At 37.9% G+C, this 19,453-nt stretch overlaps 1 non-coding gene across 1 annotated transcript; it reads left to right on the forward strand.

The window, feature by feature from the left end:
* Positions 1-8,835: 8,835 nt before the first annotated feature.
* On the forward strand, positions 8,836-8,942 carry LOC124103809 (U6 spliceosomal RNA). Its single transcript, XR_006855288.1, has one exon. It is a non-coding gene; the product is annotated as a U6 spliceosomal RNA (small nuclear RNA).
* Positions 8,943-19,453: the final 10,511 nt, after the last annotated feature.

Raw genomic sequence — 19,453 nt, forward strand, 5'->3', positions numbered from 1 at the left:
AGAATGATGACAATTGGTCTTTGCTCTTATGAAACTCAAAAGGTAGCTGAGGAACAAAGCACAACATGAAAAAAATTTAATACTTTTCCAAAGATTTCAGAGCCAAACATGACTAGCTGCCAGCATGAATAGTTTAATAATAAAAAAAAGCAAAAATTCTTAACAAGGTAGCCAGCTCTGGGTCAAGGACTTTCCATATATTATCTTAGAACTCTCTACAACTTCGGAAGTAGTAGACCTCTTTGGGGAAACTGAAGTTTAAAGAGGCAAAACAATTTGATTAAATTCACATGACAAGTAGGTGAGGGAACTGACATTAGAATTCAGAGCTGTCTCAATCAATTACTTGAGTGTAGTGGGACAATAACATTAGGAAAGTGACCTAACCCGAGTCTCAGAAAAACAACATTTCACCAAAGAAGAGCAAATGCCTTCCAAGTCAGTTATGAGTTGCTATGGTCTGCATGTGTTTGTCTCCTTAAAGTCGTATGTAGAAGACTAATCTCAAAGGTGATGGTATTAGGAAGTGGGGCCCTTGGGAAGTAAGTAGGCCATCAGGGTGGAGCTCTTATGAATGTGATTAGTGCCCTATAAAGGAGGCCTGCAAGGGACTCCTTCCCTCTTCCACCATGTGAGAACACAGAAAACACCAGCTCTGAAATGGATCCTCACCAGACATCCTATCTGCAGACACCTTGATCTTAGACTTCCCAGCCTCCAGTGGTAAATTTCTTTGTTCATCAGCCGCCCAGGTTATGGTAGAGCCCAAACAGACTAAGACAGAATGGAAGGCAGAAGTGGAAGGTAGAAGCCTGAGGATGGTTTCCTGTCAGGAAATGCTTTCAATCCTGCAGGTTGTGATTATTTCCTTCTTCCTTGTGCTGCAAACTTCAGAGAACTGAGCAGTTAGTTGTCTCTAGTATCCTCATTTTCTGCATTTACATTTGATCCCTATTTCACTGATGGGCTAATTGTATGAGTTATTTTCTGGGACAGAAAAACCTGCAAAATATTTTTTTCTGCATATACATTTTTTTTTTCTGCACTTCAGTTTCTTTCTATAGAAGGGCATCTGGATATTAGCATTTCCAATTGTGCCTGGAATCAAGAAGTAGATAAACACATAAGAAAGTTGACTTTTCATTATGTCCTTGAACAGTTCATTGCAATGGAAACTTTAGTCCAATTAGGGGCTTATGTTGCAAACCTAAAGTTCCAATAAAGCTAGTAAATTTGTAAAGAAGATTCCGTTTTAAACCTGCTAGAAATTTCAAGCTGGTATCTCCTAGGGTTTCTAAGATACAGTGTCTCCAAATTGGCCCATTGTGTTGTGCCCTGGGGCAACACAGCAGCTTTGCGATTGTGTCTAATTAACCTCCTGCTAAACGCAAAATGTCAGAAAGGCAAATCACCGAACAGAAAGGGACGCTGTTGTTATTTTTAACAAGGATAGAACTAGCTGTTTTAGATTTTGAAATAACTACTCTGAAATTTGGCATGATATTAGTACTATTTGCATTTCAAAGATAGGATTTGAATAGGTCTTAACTTTGATGAAGTCAAGTTTTAAAACTGAAAGAAGTTGAGAAAGGCATAAAGATTATTATAGCTGAGTATTAATTTGGGAGGTAAAATTTTTAAACCAAAGTTTGGTTCCATACAAAATTGTGATCTCTTCATAACTACAGGTGACTGTCTTTACTGAGATTTTTATTTTTTTAATTTGTTCTAATCAGTTATCCATGACAGCAGAATGCTCTTCGGTTCACTGTACACAAATGGAGCACAATTTTTCACTTCTCTGGTTGTACACAAAGTAGAGCCACACCATTTATGCAATCATATATTGCAATCTTTGTCTTACTGAGATTCTTATCAATAACATGGTAGCAGATGGGGACAGCAAAAGACTTTACCTATAAAAGTTAATCAGAATAGATTAAGCTTCAGTAACACTCCAAAATCATAATGTCTTTAATTACAAAAACTTTATTTTGCTCTCATCCTACATGTCCATTGGGTCAGCTGGAATCTAGCCTGAGGGAAGCTCTATTGCTGTACTGCCAACTAATTTTCTTTTATTGTATACCCAATTACCACCAATTTAGCAACTTAAAACAACACTATCTTAGTATGTCACAGGTTCTGTGGGTAAAAAATCCAGTCATGGTTTAGCTGGGTCCTTGGTTTCAGGGTCTCTTAAGAAGGCTGCTAGCAAAAATTAGGGATAACAGGAACTTACCTCAACATTGTAAAAGCTATATATGCTAAACCTCAGGCTAGCATCATCCTAAATGGAGAAAAACTGAAGGCATTCCCTCTAAAATCTGGAAGAAGACAGGGATGCCCTCTATCACCACTTCTATTCAATTTAGTTCTTGAAATACTAGCCAGAGCAATTAGACAGACAAAAGAAATTAAAGGCATAAAAATAGGAAAAGAAGAACTTAAATTATCGCTATTTGTGGATGACATGATAATATATTTAACAGACCCAAAAGGGTCTAAAAGAAACTGCTAGAGTTAATAAATGAATTCAGCAAAGTGGCAGGATATAAAATCAACGCGCATAAATCAAAGTCATTGCTGTATATCAGCAACAAAACTTATGAAATGGAAATGAGGAAAACCACTCCATTCACAATATCCTCAAAGAAAATAAGATACTTGGGAATCAACCTAACAAAAGAGGTGAAAAATTTATATAATGAAAACTACAGAACCCTAAAGAGAGAGATAGAAGAAGATCTTAGAAGACGATCTTAGATGATGGAAAAATGCACCCTGTTCATGGATAGGCAGAACTAACATCATCAAAATGGCGATATTACCCAAAGTTCTCTACAGGTTTAATGCGATGTCAATCAAAATCCCAACCGCATTTCTTGTAGAAATAGAGAAAGCAATCATGAAATTCATATGGAAAATCAAAAGACCCAGAATAGCAAAAGCAATTCTAAGCAGGAAGTGTGAATCTGGAGGTATAGCGATACCAGAGTTCAAACTGTACTACAGAGCAATAGTAACAAAAAGAGCATGGTACTGGTACCAAAACAGGCAGGTGGACCAATGGTACAGAATAGAGGAAACAGAAACCAATCCACAAAATTACAACTTTCTTATATTTGATAAAGGGGCTAAAAACATGCAATGGAGGAAGGATAGCATCTTCAACAAATGGTGCTGGGAAAATTGGAAATCCATATGCAACAAAATGAAACTGAATCCCTTTCTCTCGCCATGCACAAAAGTTAACTCAAAATGGATCAAGGAGCTAGATATCAAATCAGAGACACTGCGTCTGATAGAAGAAAAAGTTGGCTATGATCTACATACTGTGGGGTCGGGCTCCAAATTCCTTAATAGGACGCCCATAGCCCAAGAGTTAATAACAAGAATAAACAAATGGGACTTACTTAAACTAAAAAGTTTTTTCTCAGCAAGAGAAACAATAAGAGAGGTAAATAGAGAGCCTACATCCTGGGAACAAATTTTTACCCTTCACACTTCAGATAGAGCCCTAATATCCAGAATATACAAAGAACTCAAAAAATTAAACAATAAGATAACAAATAACCCAATCAACAAATGGGCCAAGGACCTGAACAGACACTTCACAGAGGAGGACATACAATCAATCAACAAGTACATGAAGAAATGCTCACCATCTCTAGCAGTCAGAGAAATGCAAATCAAAACCACCCTAAGATACCATCTCACTCCAGTAAGATTGGCAGCCATTATGAAGTCAAACAATAAGTGTTGGCGAGGATGTGGGGAAAAGGGTACACTTGTACACTGCTGGTGGGTCTGCAATTGGTGAGGCCAATTTGGAAAGCAGTATGGAGATTCCTGGGAAAGCTGGGAATGGATCCACCATTTGACCCAGCTATCGCTCTTCTCGGACTATTCCCTGAGGATCTTAAAAGAGCATACTGTAGGGATACTGCCACATGAATGATCATAGCGGCACAATTCACAATAGCTAGACTGTGGAACCAACCTAGATGCCCTTCAATAGATGAATGGATAAAAAAAATGTGGCATCTATACACAATGGAGTATTACACAGCACTAAAAAATGACAAAATCATAGAATTTGCAGGGAAATGGATGGCATTAGAGCAGATTATGCAAAGCGAAGTTAGCCAATCCTTAAAAAACAAATGCCAAATGTCTTCTTTGATATAAAGAGAGCAACTAAGAACAGAACAGGGAGGAAGAGCATGAGGAAAAGGTTAACATTAAACAAAGACAAGTGGGGGGAGAGAAAGGGAGAGAGAAGGGAAAGCATATGGAAATGGTAGGAGACCCTCAATGTTACACAAAATTACATATAAGAGGTTGTGAGGTTTGGGGAAAAATTGGGAGTTCATAACCAACTTGAATCTAATGCATTAAATATGATATGTCAAGAGCTTTGTAATGTTTTGAACAACTAATAAAAAATAAATTAAAAAAAAAAGAGGTTGTGAGGGGAAAGGGGGGGGAAACAAGGGAGAGAATTGAACAACAGCAGATGAGGTAGAGAGGGAAGATGGGAGGGGAGGGGTGGGGGGATAGTAGGGGATAGGAAAAGTAGCAGAATACAACAGTCACTAATATGCCATTATGTAAAAATGTGAGTGTGTAACCGATGTGATTCTGCAATTTGTATTTGGGGTAAAAATGGGAGTTCATAACCCAATTGAGTCAAATGTATGAAAGATGATATATCATGAGCTTTGTAATGTTTTGAACAACGAATAAAAAAAAAAAGAAGGCTGCTAGCAAAGTTTCACCAAGTCTGGACATCTCATCTGAAGGTTTTACTGGGGAAGGATCTACTTCCAAGTCATGGGGATGTTGACAGATTTCAATCTCTTACAGAGAAATAATGTGCTAGCAAGGCAGAATTTGCAGTCTTATGTAGTATAATAATGGAAATAGCATCTCATTGCCTTGCCATATTCTTTTGGTTTGTGGCATGTACCTATACCGGCCCACACTCAAGAGCAAGGGGATCCACATAGATATGAATTCCAGGAAGCATGGTTAATTGGGGTCATCAGAGAATCTATCTACCACCCACCAATACAGAAAAAACTGGATGGGAGGAAACATGCACTGATACCTAAAGACACATCACTTACATTTCAATGGCCATACCAAGTCACATGGCCATATGGCAAACCAATCCTGTTTGAGGAGGCAGGAGAGGTGACAACTGAAGCAGCACCCTTTAAGATTAAAGGAATAGCTGGGGATATAGCTCAGTTGCTAGAGTGTTTGCCTCGCATGCACAAGGCACTGGGTTTAATCCTTAGTGCCAGAAAAAAAAAAAAAAGAAAGAAAGAAAAAGATTAAGAGAATAAAATCTCTCCAAAAGGAATCAAAGTAACTCTCAAACATATTACAACTTAGGAATTAAATAAATAAGACTACTCTCTAAGGCTATAAATTAAAACAGAATGCTGGGAAGTCAGCTCAGTTTTTATGACTTTGTGGTCAGCAGAAACACTTTTAAAAAGAGGCCCAAACCAAATAGACAAAGTCACTGCCACCAAACCCACTGAGACAGCACTATAGTCTATCCTGTTGTGAAAATAACATGGGGATTCTCCCAGATGATAAGGGACAAATTCCAGATGATGAGGGGCAGAGCATATGTAGAATAGTCATTAAAGTAATCTGCAGTTACCTTTACCTTATTAACCTAGTAACATCTCAGGTGAAGATTTAAAATGTAACAAGACATGCAACCACGAAGAGCATAATGCAGAAAAGCACAGGTGCCTCTACGTATGATGACATCAAGAGACTGGGACCCTGCCTATATAGTAGATGCCATAAAAGCTGTATACCTTTGTCCTTTGCTTTGAGCCACCTGACACTCTTAGTGCTGTCTCTCTTCATGCTGAAGCAGGAACCCCCTCAATAAGCCTTACCTATGCTTAAATTCTTTCTGGGTCCAGTTTTGTTTCTACTGCCTCTGGACCCTACTATCTGGATTCCAGTAACACTGGAAGAAGGAGAAATAGAACTTTTGTGTACAGCCTGGTGGTAGCATTTTGTCTATGAAATAAAAGTGCTTTGGTCTGTGTTGAGGGATTTATCAACTAAAATTGGTCAGTGCCTAGAACTAGAGGTTAAAAATTAACTGAGTAAATTGTACTATTATATCATTTTCTTAGCTTAGGTTTCCTAGAAACAGATCCTGAGACAGAAAATTGAGCACACAATGAACTTATGCTTTGGGGCCACCCCATAAAAACTCTCATCACTTACCATACTAGCACACATAAACAGGGTTCTTCTTCAAGGGTCTTACAGAAACTCTTCTTCAAGGGTCTTACATGAAACTCTTCTTCAAGGGTCTTACATGAAACTCTTCTTCAAGGGGCTTACATGTGTGAAGGGAAAGAAAGAAAAAGAGGATAACAAACTGGGCGCAGTGGCACATGCCTGTAATCCCAACTGAGACAGGAGAATTGTGAGTTCAAAGCCAGCTTCAGCAACAGTGAGGTGCTTAGCAGCTCAGTGAGATCTTGTCTCTAAATAAAAAAAAAAAATAGGACTGGGGATGTGGCTCAGTGGCAGAGTATCCCTGAGTTCAATCCCCAGTATCTCCCCACAAAAGAGGGGATAACAGTTGCTACAGCAGGCAAATGGTGCCCAACCCCTATCCCAAGAATTATTCTATCTGTGAGATTAGTAAGACAGGATATCTTTTCATTAGACTCACATCTGTCATTGACTGAAGGCTATTCCCAGGGGCATTAGCTGCACATTTCCAACCTGTCCCTTGGTTGGCTGAGAGAAGGCATTCAGGCAAAGAGTTTCATGTAAGACCCTTGAAGAAGAACCCTGTTTATGTGTGCTGATATGGTAAGTGATGAGAGTTTCTATGGGGCGGCCCAAAAGCATCTACTATAATCATTAGACTTGTCTTATGTTGGACTGAATGTCAAGGGAACTGGATTTCAGAATTAATTTCTGTATTACACTCAAGCACTGCATAACAACGTTTTGGTCAACAATGGACTTTGTATATGATGATGGTCCCATAAGATTATAGTAGAGATGAAAATTACTAGTGCCCAGTGAGTTGTGGGTGTTATATGATGTAGCACAACATATTATTCATATGTTTGTGATGATGCTGGAGAAAACAAACTTACTGCACTGCCAGACATATTAAAGTACAATACAATTGTGTATAGTACATATTTGATGATGATAACAAATAACTATGTTACTGGTTTGTATATTTACTATACCTTCAATTATTTCAGAATGAAATTTACTTATTCAAAAAGATGTTTTCTGTAAGACAGTATGCTATGTTATGCAGACAGTAGCATTATACATCTTGTTCTTACCTGTCTCCTGATTGCATCAAGAGTCTGCCCTGAATTTTGACCTACACCACCTAGTTTTGTGCAGATGTACTCTATTATATTCACAAAACAACAAAATTGCCTAACTACACATCTCTCAGAACATAAACCCATTGTTAGGTAATATATGACTGTACTTAGTAATTTGATATCTGTGTCACTGAAATTATGTGCTTTTCTCATATCCTTAGCTCAATTTCTAAGTGTGCTCATGAAAAAAAATAGTAATGTAAAAATGATCCCTAATGGCTGGGGCTGTAGCTCAGTGGCATAGTTCTTGCCTAGCATGTATCATCACCACATAAAAATAAACAAACTAAAGGCATTCTGTCCATCTACAACTACAAAATTTTAAAAAATGATCCCTAAACTTTTAATTGTAGATATGAATACAGTTTCTTTATTCCTATTAGTAGTAATGATGATAAATAGTTATAGTAGTAGTAGTAGTAAGAAGAAGAAGAAGGAGGAGGAGGGGGAGGGGGAAGGAGGGATAGGAGAAAGAGTAGAAGGAGGGGGAGCAGGAGGAGGGAGAAGAGGAGGAGGGGGAGGAGGAGGGGGGGAGAAGGAGGAGGGGAGGAGGAGGAGGAGGAAGAAATCTGAAGACCATGCATGCTTTTATAGTACTACCAGGGAACTCTAGAGGAAGGGGAACATCTTATTATCATTACCAGCAACTTTCCTGACTTATCCATGAATGGCTGCTGTTGAATGGGTATGGAGGTAGAGGTTTTAAATACATCAGAGATTGGGTAACTCTGAGGGAGGTAGAGACAGAAAAACAGGAAGAAAACTTTATGACTTAGGGTTAACTTCTGGTTATGCATATGTATTAATTTTCTAGGAGTATCCAAATAAAGTACCACAGGTAAGTGGCTTACACAACAGAAATTTTATGTCTCACAATCTGGAGTCTAGAAGTCCAAGATTAAGGTATCTACAGAGCTGGTTCCTTCTGAAGATTATAAGGGAGAGTTCAATCCATACCTGTCTCCCAGCTTCTGATTGCTGGCAATCTTCGGTATTCCTTGGTTTGTAGAAGCGTCATCTCAATCTCTGCCTTCATCTTCACATGACTTTCTGTCTGAGTGCATGTTTGTTTACATGTCTATGTTCACATTTTTCCTTTTTACAATACCAGTTACATTTGATTAAATGACCTCTTCTTAATCAATCATATCTGCATTGACCCTATTCCAAAAATGTCATATTCAGAGGTATTGGGGGAAGCATATGATTTTTTTTTGGTTGTAGATGAACACAATGTCTTTATTTTCTTTATTTATTTTTATGCAGTGCTGAGGGTGGAACCTAGTGCCCTACACATGTTAGGTAAGCGCTCTACCACTGAGCCACAACCCCAGTCCTGTAGCATATGAATTTGGAGGGGACTTAATTCAACCAGTATTATTGTGTAATTCAACATTATTTCTTCATATGTCAAAAGTCAAGCCTGGTGCTCACTTTGGCAGCACATATACTAAAATTGGAATGATACAGAGAAGATTAGCATGGCCCCTGCTCAAGGATGACATGAAAATTCATGAAGCGTTCCATATTTAAAAAAACAAAAAAGTCAAGCCTGCCACATCAATCCTAAAGACTCCATGAAATGTCTTTCTTTGTAAACATATAGATGCCTGCCTCTTCTATAGCATAAAAACCTGCAATTGATTTTAGATCACCTTTTATTTCCCCCTAATTGTTACATATATGCAAGTGTCTCCACAGCAAGTTCCTCAAAGACTAGGATCATAGGAAGTTCAAGTCTAAGGCAGTACAAGTTATAGATTCTTCTTGAAACATCATTTATATATGTTTCAAACATCAGGCAACTTATACTCTTTTCCAGAGTGTAAGTTGTAGAAGGGCAGTAGTTTTCAGTTTTACAGAACTTTACAAATACAAATTCCTGAACGCCAAACAGATCTAGAATCTGCATTTTGGGAAATATGAAGTTTTAAATATCCACATATTCATCTGTATGATCCTCTGGAGAATCCCTGCTCAACCCCTCCCCCCACCCAGTACTGGGAATTGAAACCCTGGCACTCTACCACTGAGCTACATCCCCAGCTCATTTTATGTTTTATTTTGAGACAGGGTCTCACTAAGATGCCCAGGCTGTCCTCGAACTTGTGATCCTCTTGCCTCAGCTTTCCAAATTGCTGGGATTATAGGCCCACACCATGGGCCCATCTCTTCCTCCATTAATTTTGATGCAGCAGTACTCACAGGCCAGTATTTGGGAACCAATAGAGTACAGTCCATTTACCACAGAGACCTTGGTCCCTGCTTGCCAAATCTATTGTCATTTTTATATATTTCTAACCCCTCTTCTGGAGTAGCACAGAATATTATTTCTTAAATTTTAAATCACCATATTGGCAGAACTCCATGATCAAATGTGTTTGGGAAATGATGAGCTAGTCACAGTGAAATAAATTTGTTTACTGAAGGACTTTTCAAAAAAATTAATAGGATAATGTAAATTGTACACTGGGGTAGGGAAGGATGGTATACAACAACTTCCAGTCTTATTTGACTAAAAAACACGTTTGTTCCTAGAGCAGCTCATAAAGTCATTCTTGTGAAAATCAGATTTTGGGAAATGAAATGAAATCTGGAGTCGTTTTCAGGAGGCCTGCCTTCTAGCTCCAATGTATTATTCAAAGAAGCTAAGAACACTTTGGATCTTATTATTTTCCTCATTTATAAAATTGATAAAAGTTTACTCCAAAATACTTTTAGGCCTTATTTCTGGCTCATGCATAGCATGATGTTGTTTAATATAAAATCTACTTTATTCTGGTGCATTTGATTCTTTCAATTATATTCCAAAGAACTGATTTCTATCATTATAAGATAGTGTGTAGGCACTTTGGGGAGACATAAAGAATTATGCTTTCTCAGGAAATCTCCCATTTATGTAGGAGACACAGGCATAGAAAGTTATGCCATATTTCTCTTTTCCCTGCCTCCCTATATTTCATATCATCCAAGTCTCTTTGGTATTCAGAAGATATATGTGCAGCAAGAGATGCAATAAAAAGTTATGCTATTTCTCTATTTATCTTCATTATCTTCAGAGAGAAGGCACACCAACATGAAAATCAATAAACAGCTTACTGTTCCTTTCTTCTTACAAAGAAAAATTTTTAAATGGTTTCTTATTAGAAAAAAATGGCCTTTGGTCCCTTTGTGACTCCTATTAAATTAAAATTAGCATACAGAACTGATTCAATGACAAGTAAATGCAATGCCATAGGAAAGTCTGGACTGTTCTAGAGAACAGTTTCCAGTATTAGAGAATTTCTGCATATTTCTTTTTTCTTTTTTTCTTTTTGGTGGTGCTGGAGATTGAACCCAGGGACAGGCACATGCTAAGCAAGCACTCTACCAACTGAGCTATTTCCCCAGCCCCAATGACACAAAAGTAAAGCTAGCCCTCATACTGTGGTGTCAGTTCTTTTCTCAGAAGATGCCCAAATATTCCCTGGGGGTCACAATTCTGGATGTTAGAAGTCAGGATGAGGTTTTGAGAATAGTCTGCTGAGCAGTGGTTCTCAAGAAACTGGTACCTCCTCAAAGATATGGTTGCCAGATTTAGCAAGTAATGATACAGGATTCCTAGTTGAATATGAATTTTAAAAAAATACAAATTTTATTTTTAGGGAAAATATAGATCAAATATTACATGGGACATATTCATACCAAAAAATTATTTGTTTCTCTGATATCAAATTTCAACAAGGCATCCTGGATTTAATCTGGCAATTATACTCTGTGAATCTTTTCCATAATTCATGGAGGGAATTTTTGTTATCATAGTGATATAGGAAACAGGGATGCTAGATGCTGTGCAGGTGTTGAACAATCTTGCATGACAGAGAATTTTTCCATAGCCATGTGACCTGAATATCCCACTGAACATTAGCAAAAACAAAGTGTTTTTGAATGGTTTGAATGTACAATGAATTTAGCATACAATGGAATCTCCAGAATCAGAATGTAACAACTATGTAAATGAAAGGATGATTTTATTTTGTTTGGCTCATTGAATTACCAACAGCTGTTCATCATTCCAGAAAAAGCATAACACCTGAGGCAACAATGCTTGTGGTATCTGAGTTGCCAATACACCATACCTGAATCATTTGTGGATGTCACTATTATAGTGATTGTGTATTTGTGCAAGCACCTGGTTCTTCATTATTCTTGTTGGAATATTGAGCCCATGTTCTTAAACATTAAAATACCTAGTTATGAATTACTTTCCTTTTATTTCTCTTTTACATTAAAACTGATACTATATATACATATATATATTTATTTAAATATTTTATTATATTTTTAGTTTTAAGTGGACACAATATCTTTATTTTACTTTTTATGTGGTGCTGAGGATTGAACCCACTGCCTCATGTATGCTAGGTGAGCACTCTACCACTGAGCTACAACCCCAGTCCTATAATCTATATTTTGTTCAAAATATTTGTGTAGCTGTATCATGTGAATTTTTCTTCAGCATAGTAACTGGGGCCTAGATCTGATGGGTTCATTATCCACTGCTGGAAAGGATTGGTGCATCACTTTTGTTGACTATGACATATAGGTAAAATTCAGTTTTTTTTAAAACATAGAACTTTGATGGAAGAAAAATTCTAAAATTTTAGAAGAAAAATTGAAATAGCACAACTATGCAAACGTATTGCAAACCTTCATCTCTTGATTTTTCTCCTCTCTAATCTCTCAGAGAAGCATAGAAATTGAATCTTGATTGTGCTTTGAATATTTTTAAAATGTAATTTTCCCCCTTAAGTTTTTGGACACACTAATTTCATCATTGGGTATTGGATTTGTTTCTTTCATTAATCAATGTTGTATTTTATGAATTCTAACAGATCATTCATGGAAAAGAAGCTTATTAATACCCATATTTCCATCAGCAGAAGGAATGATAGTGTTGATTAGGGCTTTTAAAAAAATATACTGATTGGATACTTTGTCTTTCCAAGTAAAGGATAAACCAAAATCCTGAAGATATCCAAACACCATGATTACAGTTCATAGTCTAGGATATTAAGCAATTTTCTAGTAGTTAACTTTCTATATGATTCCTTGAGCCATCATTTTCATAATAAATAGTATCTAGGAAAAATGATGAAATTCTATGAGGCTGTCATAGAGAAAACAAGGGTAAACTATGAATGGTAAAGATGAGAGCTGACAAGAAATAAGGACATCAATAAACCTGCTCATTCTGGTTATCAATTGCAGTGTAATAGACTCCACCTGCTGCTGCCCCCTCCCTTTATTGGCTTAAAACAATAGCCAATTTAGTTATATCTGATAATCTTGGGGGTCATAAATTCAGGCAGAATTCAGGTGGGAAATCCTGTGATATCCACTGAAGTCACTCAGGGGTATTCAGCTGAAAGATGGACTGGTCAGTAAGGTTCAGGAAAGCTTCATTCAACATATCCAATTATGACAAGAAGAGTTGGAGCTAGACTTAGCCAGTCTCCTTGTCTTCTCCATGTAATCTTTTCTGCAGAATTATTGGGCTGCTTCCATGGTAGCTCAGGGCTTCAGGAGTGAGTGCTCCCTAAGATGTGAAGTCAAATAAGATGGTCTTTTGGACCATAAACTAAGGCAGAATCATTTCTGCTGTATTCTATTAGTCAAAGAAGTCACAGATTCAGAGGGAAGGAAATCACCACTTAATGGGAAAAGGGTCAAAGAATGTGTGGACATCTTTAATCTATCCCACCAGATTTGAAAGGAAAAGAAAGAGAAAAACAGGTTGATGAACACATAGTAGACCACCCCAAGATGAAAAGGGCCAAATTGATGCAGGAAAGTCAGGGGGAAATGGCCTGGTGCAAGACAAAAAAGTGGTTCAACAGAGATACTGCTACTATGGTACTGAAGAAGTGTCACAATGAGTTAAATTTATAATTTATTATGACAATATCATGCTAGCTAATACAAGAAATTATAGCAGCCTATTTTTTTTGAAGTTCTATGTCTTGCATATTTGATTTCTGGAGGGTTACTTCTCCAAACACTCTCTTCAGAGGAAGAAAAGGATATAACAGACCAAAGATTAAATGTACCCATTTAGACTTCTAAGTAAAGTCCATGAAGTCCATCTCACACAAATGTGTGAGTCAGGTTATTCAAAACAAGTAGGACTCAATGTTTTAAATGAGCCAGAGCTTTGAAGAATCAAAGAAAAGAGTTTATAAAGCAAACCTCAGAATAGTAATAAAGATAGGATTGCTTTATTCAAGAACTGGGAGATGTTAAACCATATGTATAGCTATGGTCTTTTTATATAAATACTCCAGAGATAGGAGATATTTGGACCAGGGAAAAGAGTTATTTATTGATATAAACAGATCAACAGCCAAAATAACATTACAGTTCAGGTTCCTCACACCTAGTTCTGCAGGAGATATGATAAGAATGGAATCTTTTTAAATGGATGCCCAGAGATGGGGAAATGGATTTTTTCCCCACATATACACAGGAGAAAAGTAATTCTCCACCCCTACCCAACTCAATAAAATCAAAGTGTAGAAAAAACAACTTTTGCTGCTTTGGTTCAGGGATGAAAAGGATCCTGGATTCTTACCCTAAATATTTAGATTATAAATAAAATTTCTCCAGGAGTTGTATGCTTAGAGAGGTCTCTAAGGTCTTGGATTCATTTCTTTTTATATGTAAATTCTTAGGAGCCAACCTAGGTGCCTATCTTAGGATACTTGACTTTAGGGGAGAAAAGTTTTATTATTCTTTTGGATCAGAGTAATTAGCTTCATCATAGGGGGTGGGGAGTGGCTATAGATCTAATCCTTTTGGTAGGTGAAAATGTTTCAAGGGGAAGTGAAAAACAATATTCTCTATTTTCTATTTCCTTGTCTCAGCAGGTTAGGGCTTATCACAAGAGCATTAAAGAATCCAGGGGAGTTTCATTTCTTCACAATGATCTAACAGTAGTTTCCTAAAGCGTAATAAAAATGCTTACTAGTCTAGGGAGAGGAAGAAGAGGTTGGGAGGCCACACATATTTAGAGGCCAAAGACTAGGGCAAATATGGTACCCAAATTGGTTATTTTAAATTTGTTTCTTAGATGCATGGTCAGATCACAGTGACTTAAATAAATAAGTAGGGTTTTGTTTTTCTCCTCTAACAAGAAGTCTGAGGTATGTAGTTCAGGTCTACATTCACAGAAGTCATCACTGATCTGGATTTCTACTAGCTTCCTGCTGCTTTCTTAGAATGTGGCTTGCTGGTTGCAATGTGGCTGCTCTACCTCTTGCCATCATGTATGCATTCCAATAGGCAAGAAGAGAAAAGAGAAAGGGAAAAAGGCATATGCCAGCTTTTTGTTTTTCAGTGCTTCTGAGTAACCTATGTAATAATTTCCATTTCTATCTTATTGTCCTTCCCTAGCAAATGGAAATCTGAAAAGGCAAATACTGTTATTAATCACATTAGTATCCTGAAAAAAGTGGTTTTTAACAAAAAAAGACAAGAGGAATAAATATAAAAGCAATTAGCAATGCCACCCATCCAAAAGTCCCAGGTAGTTCAAGAATGATTGATTACAGAGTTTTTCAACTTCCTATCTGGAACTGTAGAAAGAAACTTCCTCTCAATATTTAGCACAATATGAAGGTCATCCTGAAATTTGCACTTTCTTTTTAGGATGCTCAGGAGGGCCATACGAGCCTGTGAACTAAAAGAGGCCCCATTCAGTGTGAGGAGGATGCAAAAGACGGACCTCGTCACCAGAGGCTCTGGTAGGGATCACAAAGATCAGTATCTTATTTCTGTTTGAGCCCCAAACCAAGTACAAAATGGAATGCTACAGAGGCCAATACCCAAAGGGTTAGTGGAGTGAGAAAACAGTGGAGGTCATTCTTTAGGCCAGACATGCTGCCTCAACACTGTAATGGTACACAATACACCAGGGAGGTTGGGCAAGTGGAAAGAAGGGTTGTGAACTATGAATTGTATGTCTGTGAATCCTGAACTGAACCTAATTAACTGAGAGGCTAAATGTTAAACAGAAGGTGAGTAAATTACTTTCAATTTGCAAAATCAAAAGGTCATTAGAGAAAAGGAGTATGGTTTCACAACTTGTTCCTACTCTGACAAAAGTCAGTGGCTGATGGCCCCTAAACTTGGGTCTAGGTTCCTAAGCTCCAAAGCCATGAATAGAAGGAAAATGATCTCTAAAGACATCTCTGTGGTAACAGCAAAAGATGCTCCCAATTCCTAAAAGATACAGTCAGTCTCCCTGATATAAACACAGTGATCTTCCTGGGATTCAGAGACGGTTACGTGTGTTTTGGGATTTTTCCATTACATTATTTGAGATACTCCCTCTTAACTTCATAACAAGTGATATCACCCCTGAAGAGTCACCAGGGAATACAGGGATTTCATGTGTCTTAACTCTGAATCCAGATTACAATGATGTAGATAAGTCACATTACAGTATTTGCAAATATGCAACTCATTTACTTTAAATCACTGGAGCGCAGCATAAAAAAAGAATCCCAATTTCAGTTTTTGGTTTATTTCCCAGAATAGAACCCATTATATCCAGTTTTATGAGTCCCTTCAGGAAGATAAGAACAGATCTCATCCTAATCACAATGAGGGAAAACAACCATTGAAGATACCCTGTGACTTGTGTCTCCTGTATCCAACTTTCTTTTGTCCAAATTCCTACAAGCTTGTTGGAGTGAAAAGACAGAGGAACTGGGATGGAAACGGGAGAGTGACAGTGCAATATGAGAAAGCTTATGTCACCAGCCAACTCAATGAAGGATGCTTAAAAATTGATCCTCCAAATATCTTTTAGTTTTTCATGTAAAATTATTTAAAATGTGGTATTTATTGGCATGTTTCATGAGTTAAATTTAGAACTTTATTGTCAAAGTCTCATAACTGATGTGATAACTTGGACCACTTATGTGTCCATGATATGGATTTATAATGAGAAAGGGTCATCTTTTGTGTTACCCACTAGACCTTCAGAAATAATCAGCAAGAAGAAGGGAATAAGCCCTAAATGGCATTACCAAGATTAGGCATCAAATCAAGGCAGCAGAAGTCACAGTGTTTTAGGGCTTTGAGTACACCAGAGCTTGATTTGAGCTGCATCTCACAGATAACGTTTGCCAGGAAGAATTTCTGCAGTAGACTGAGGCAAACTCTGTATGTCTGGACAAGATTCCAGCCAAGTGTTGGGTTAGGGCACATATGGTGGTTGCACACAACAGATTCCAATCTCCTAGAGAAAGGGCTAAAAAGGGTTAGGCAGGTTTGGGTTAGGGTTTTAGTATACACAGGTCAAAATACATTATGTAACCAAAACAAAAATCAAATTATAAATGGTATATATCAATGAATGAAGAAGAAATTCTGCCACCTGGTAAGCCTGAGAATGCTTTGGGGTCCACTCTAGTTACCACAAACCTATGCCATAAATGGGAAAGGAGTATTTAGTAGTTTCATGTTGTTAGTTCATGGATGTGTGTGAAACAGGGCTGCCTCATTCCACAACTCAAAGGGGTGTGTGAAGGGCAGCCCTTGGCACCACCCTGGAGATGGGACTCTTAGGGAACAGAGTGTGAATGCCAACTACTGGAGTTGTCTAATGGTCCTGAATTGAAGATATTTACTCTGCACACTTAAAATGTTTAGACACTTTAGCCTGATACAGATAGAACAGAGAGCACTGATAGCAAATTTCATTTTATTTGTGCACATTCAAGACTGATTTAGAAGTAATTCTAAACGTCTTTCTTCAAGTTGAAATAGTAGCATATTGCTGAATGGGAAGAACCAGGAAAGCATTTCAGTTGAAAGCAATGTTTACTTGTTAGAGGAAAGGATCACAGATTTTTAGATGTCTAAGTTATTTGACTCTGATTTTCTGATTGATTTGTACAAGTTTCTCATATGACCCTGGAAAAGTTACACAAAGGAGGTCAACAACCAGCTAAACAGTGAAGTCAAAACCCCTGAATCTGAACACCCAGCATTTCCTTATAAAGATCACAATGGCTGGCTAATGGAGCACATTAATTTTTCATCCATTGCTGGGTTTTCAAGGTGTGCCTGTTGGTCACTCCTCATAAGGATAAACTACTTTTTAATTCTGATGCCCACTCCACTCCGACTGGAATAATAAACTACCATCTGAAGAGTTGTCAAGATTCACCTAGAAAAAAATCCTCACTCAGATTTTCTCCTAGTATTTTGCTTAGCCAGTATTTGAGGCTGTGACTTGAGGTTGGTCGTGATGGCACAAAGCTAGGGCTGTGATCACTTCCCTTCATCAGAAAAAATAAATCAAATGGAATTGCACCATGTGGCAGGAAATTGACGCTTTCAGAGCTATTCTTGTGGCTGACTGGGGAAGCAGTCAGAGGCTCCTGCAGAGCCGAGTCTCTCAATTTCATTTTCATGATCAGGTTAGCTACTTTTCAAAGACACTGTGAAGCTCACAAAAAGAAAGCTCATGTTGCTTGGCTCAGCTATATATGCCAACAGTGAGAGGGTTAGGAAGGCACCCTCTCTCCTTTTTTCCTCAGAGAATTGAAAAGCACTTTGAAAATATATTTAGTGTCATTGAACATTTTTGAGCTCACCCCTGGTAGCATTTACAGAAGACACATAAGGATAGAGAAGCCTCACTCTCAAAACCAGGTTGATATCTAAATATTCTGTCATAAGTTGGGTGACAAAGCAGGTGAAGATAACTGTGGATCCCAGGTGCCAGAAACTGAGGACTCCCCTCTGAGGTCTTCCTCTTCCTCTGGGCTTCCATGTCATAGCCAAGCCCTGTCGCTTTGAATCTGTCTACCTGTTTGCATCTCCACCACTAATACCTGACCTTCACTCTCACCAGGATGACACCAACCCCTCACCACTGTCTCCTCCCTCCCATTCCTGTGCCCTCACAATAGCATTCAAAGAGGTCTTTTTAAAAGACCAATCAAATTATGCCACTTTAAATAAAATCCCTTCATTGGCTTCATTCTGCACTTCAAATAAAATCCAAACTCCTTACCATGGCCTTCGAGACGCTAAATTAATCTGACTCCCTCCTCCCTAGGGCTCTGCTTTCGTTGCCTGCAACTCTCCCATTGTTTATGGTGCTCCAAACACACGGACTTTCTTTCTTTTTTTTTTTTAATTTTTTATTGTTGGTTGTTCAAAACATTACATAGTTCTTGATATATCATATTTCACACTTTGATTCAAGTGGGTTATAAACTCCCATTTTTACCCCATATACAGATTGCAGAATCACATCAGTTACACATCCATTGATTTACATATTGCCATACTAGTGTCTGTTGTATTCTGCTGCCTTTCCTATCCTCTACTATCCCCCCTCCCCTCCCCTCCCCTCTTCTCTCTCTACCCCCCTACTGTCATTCATTTCTCCCCCTTGTATTATTTTTCCCTTTCCCCTCATTTCCTCTTGTATATACTTTTGTATAACCCTGAGGGTCTCCTTCCATTTCCATGCAATTTCCCTTCTCTCTCCCTTTCCCTCCCACCTCTCATCCCTGTTTAATGTTAATCTTCTTCTCATGCTCTTCGTCCCTACTCTGTTCTTAGTTACTCTCCTTATATCAAAGAAGACATTTGGCATTTGTTTTTTAGGGATTGGCTAGCTTCACTTAGCATAATCTGCTCTAATGCCATCCATTTCCCTGCAAATTCTATGATTTTGTCATTTTTTAATGCAGAGTAATACTCCATTGTGTATAAATGCCACATTTTTTTTATCCATTCGTCTATTGAAGGGCATCTAGGTTGGTTCCACAGTCTTGCTATTGTGAATGCTTTCATCCTCTTCATCCTGCTTTGCACTTACTGCTCTCTCTTCCTACAATGTGCTTCCTTTCAGTCTGGATTCCTTTGTACCACTTGGATGATCAGAATAAAAATCTACTTCCACTGGACATCATTATATTTGTGCTCTCTGCCAAATCTGTCACATTTTGTTTATTTAATCATTACTCATTCATTGCTAA

The sequence above is a fragment of the Marmota monax genome, unplaced genomic scaffold, assembly GCF_021218885.2.
Source record: "Marmota monax isolate L192 unplaced genomic scaffold, Marmota_monax_Labrador192_F-V1.1 WCK01_AAM20220418_F8-fsc00006, whole genome shotgun sequence".
In the NCBI taxonomy this organism is placed as follows: Eukaryota; Metazoa; Chordata; class Mammalia; order Rodentia; family Sciuridae; genus Marmota; species Marmota monax.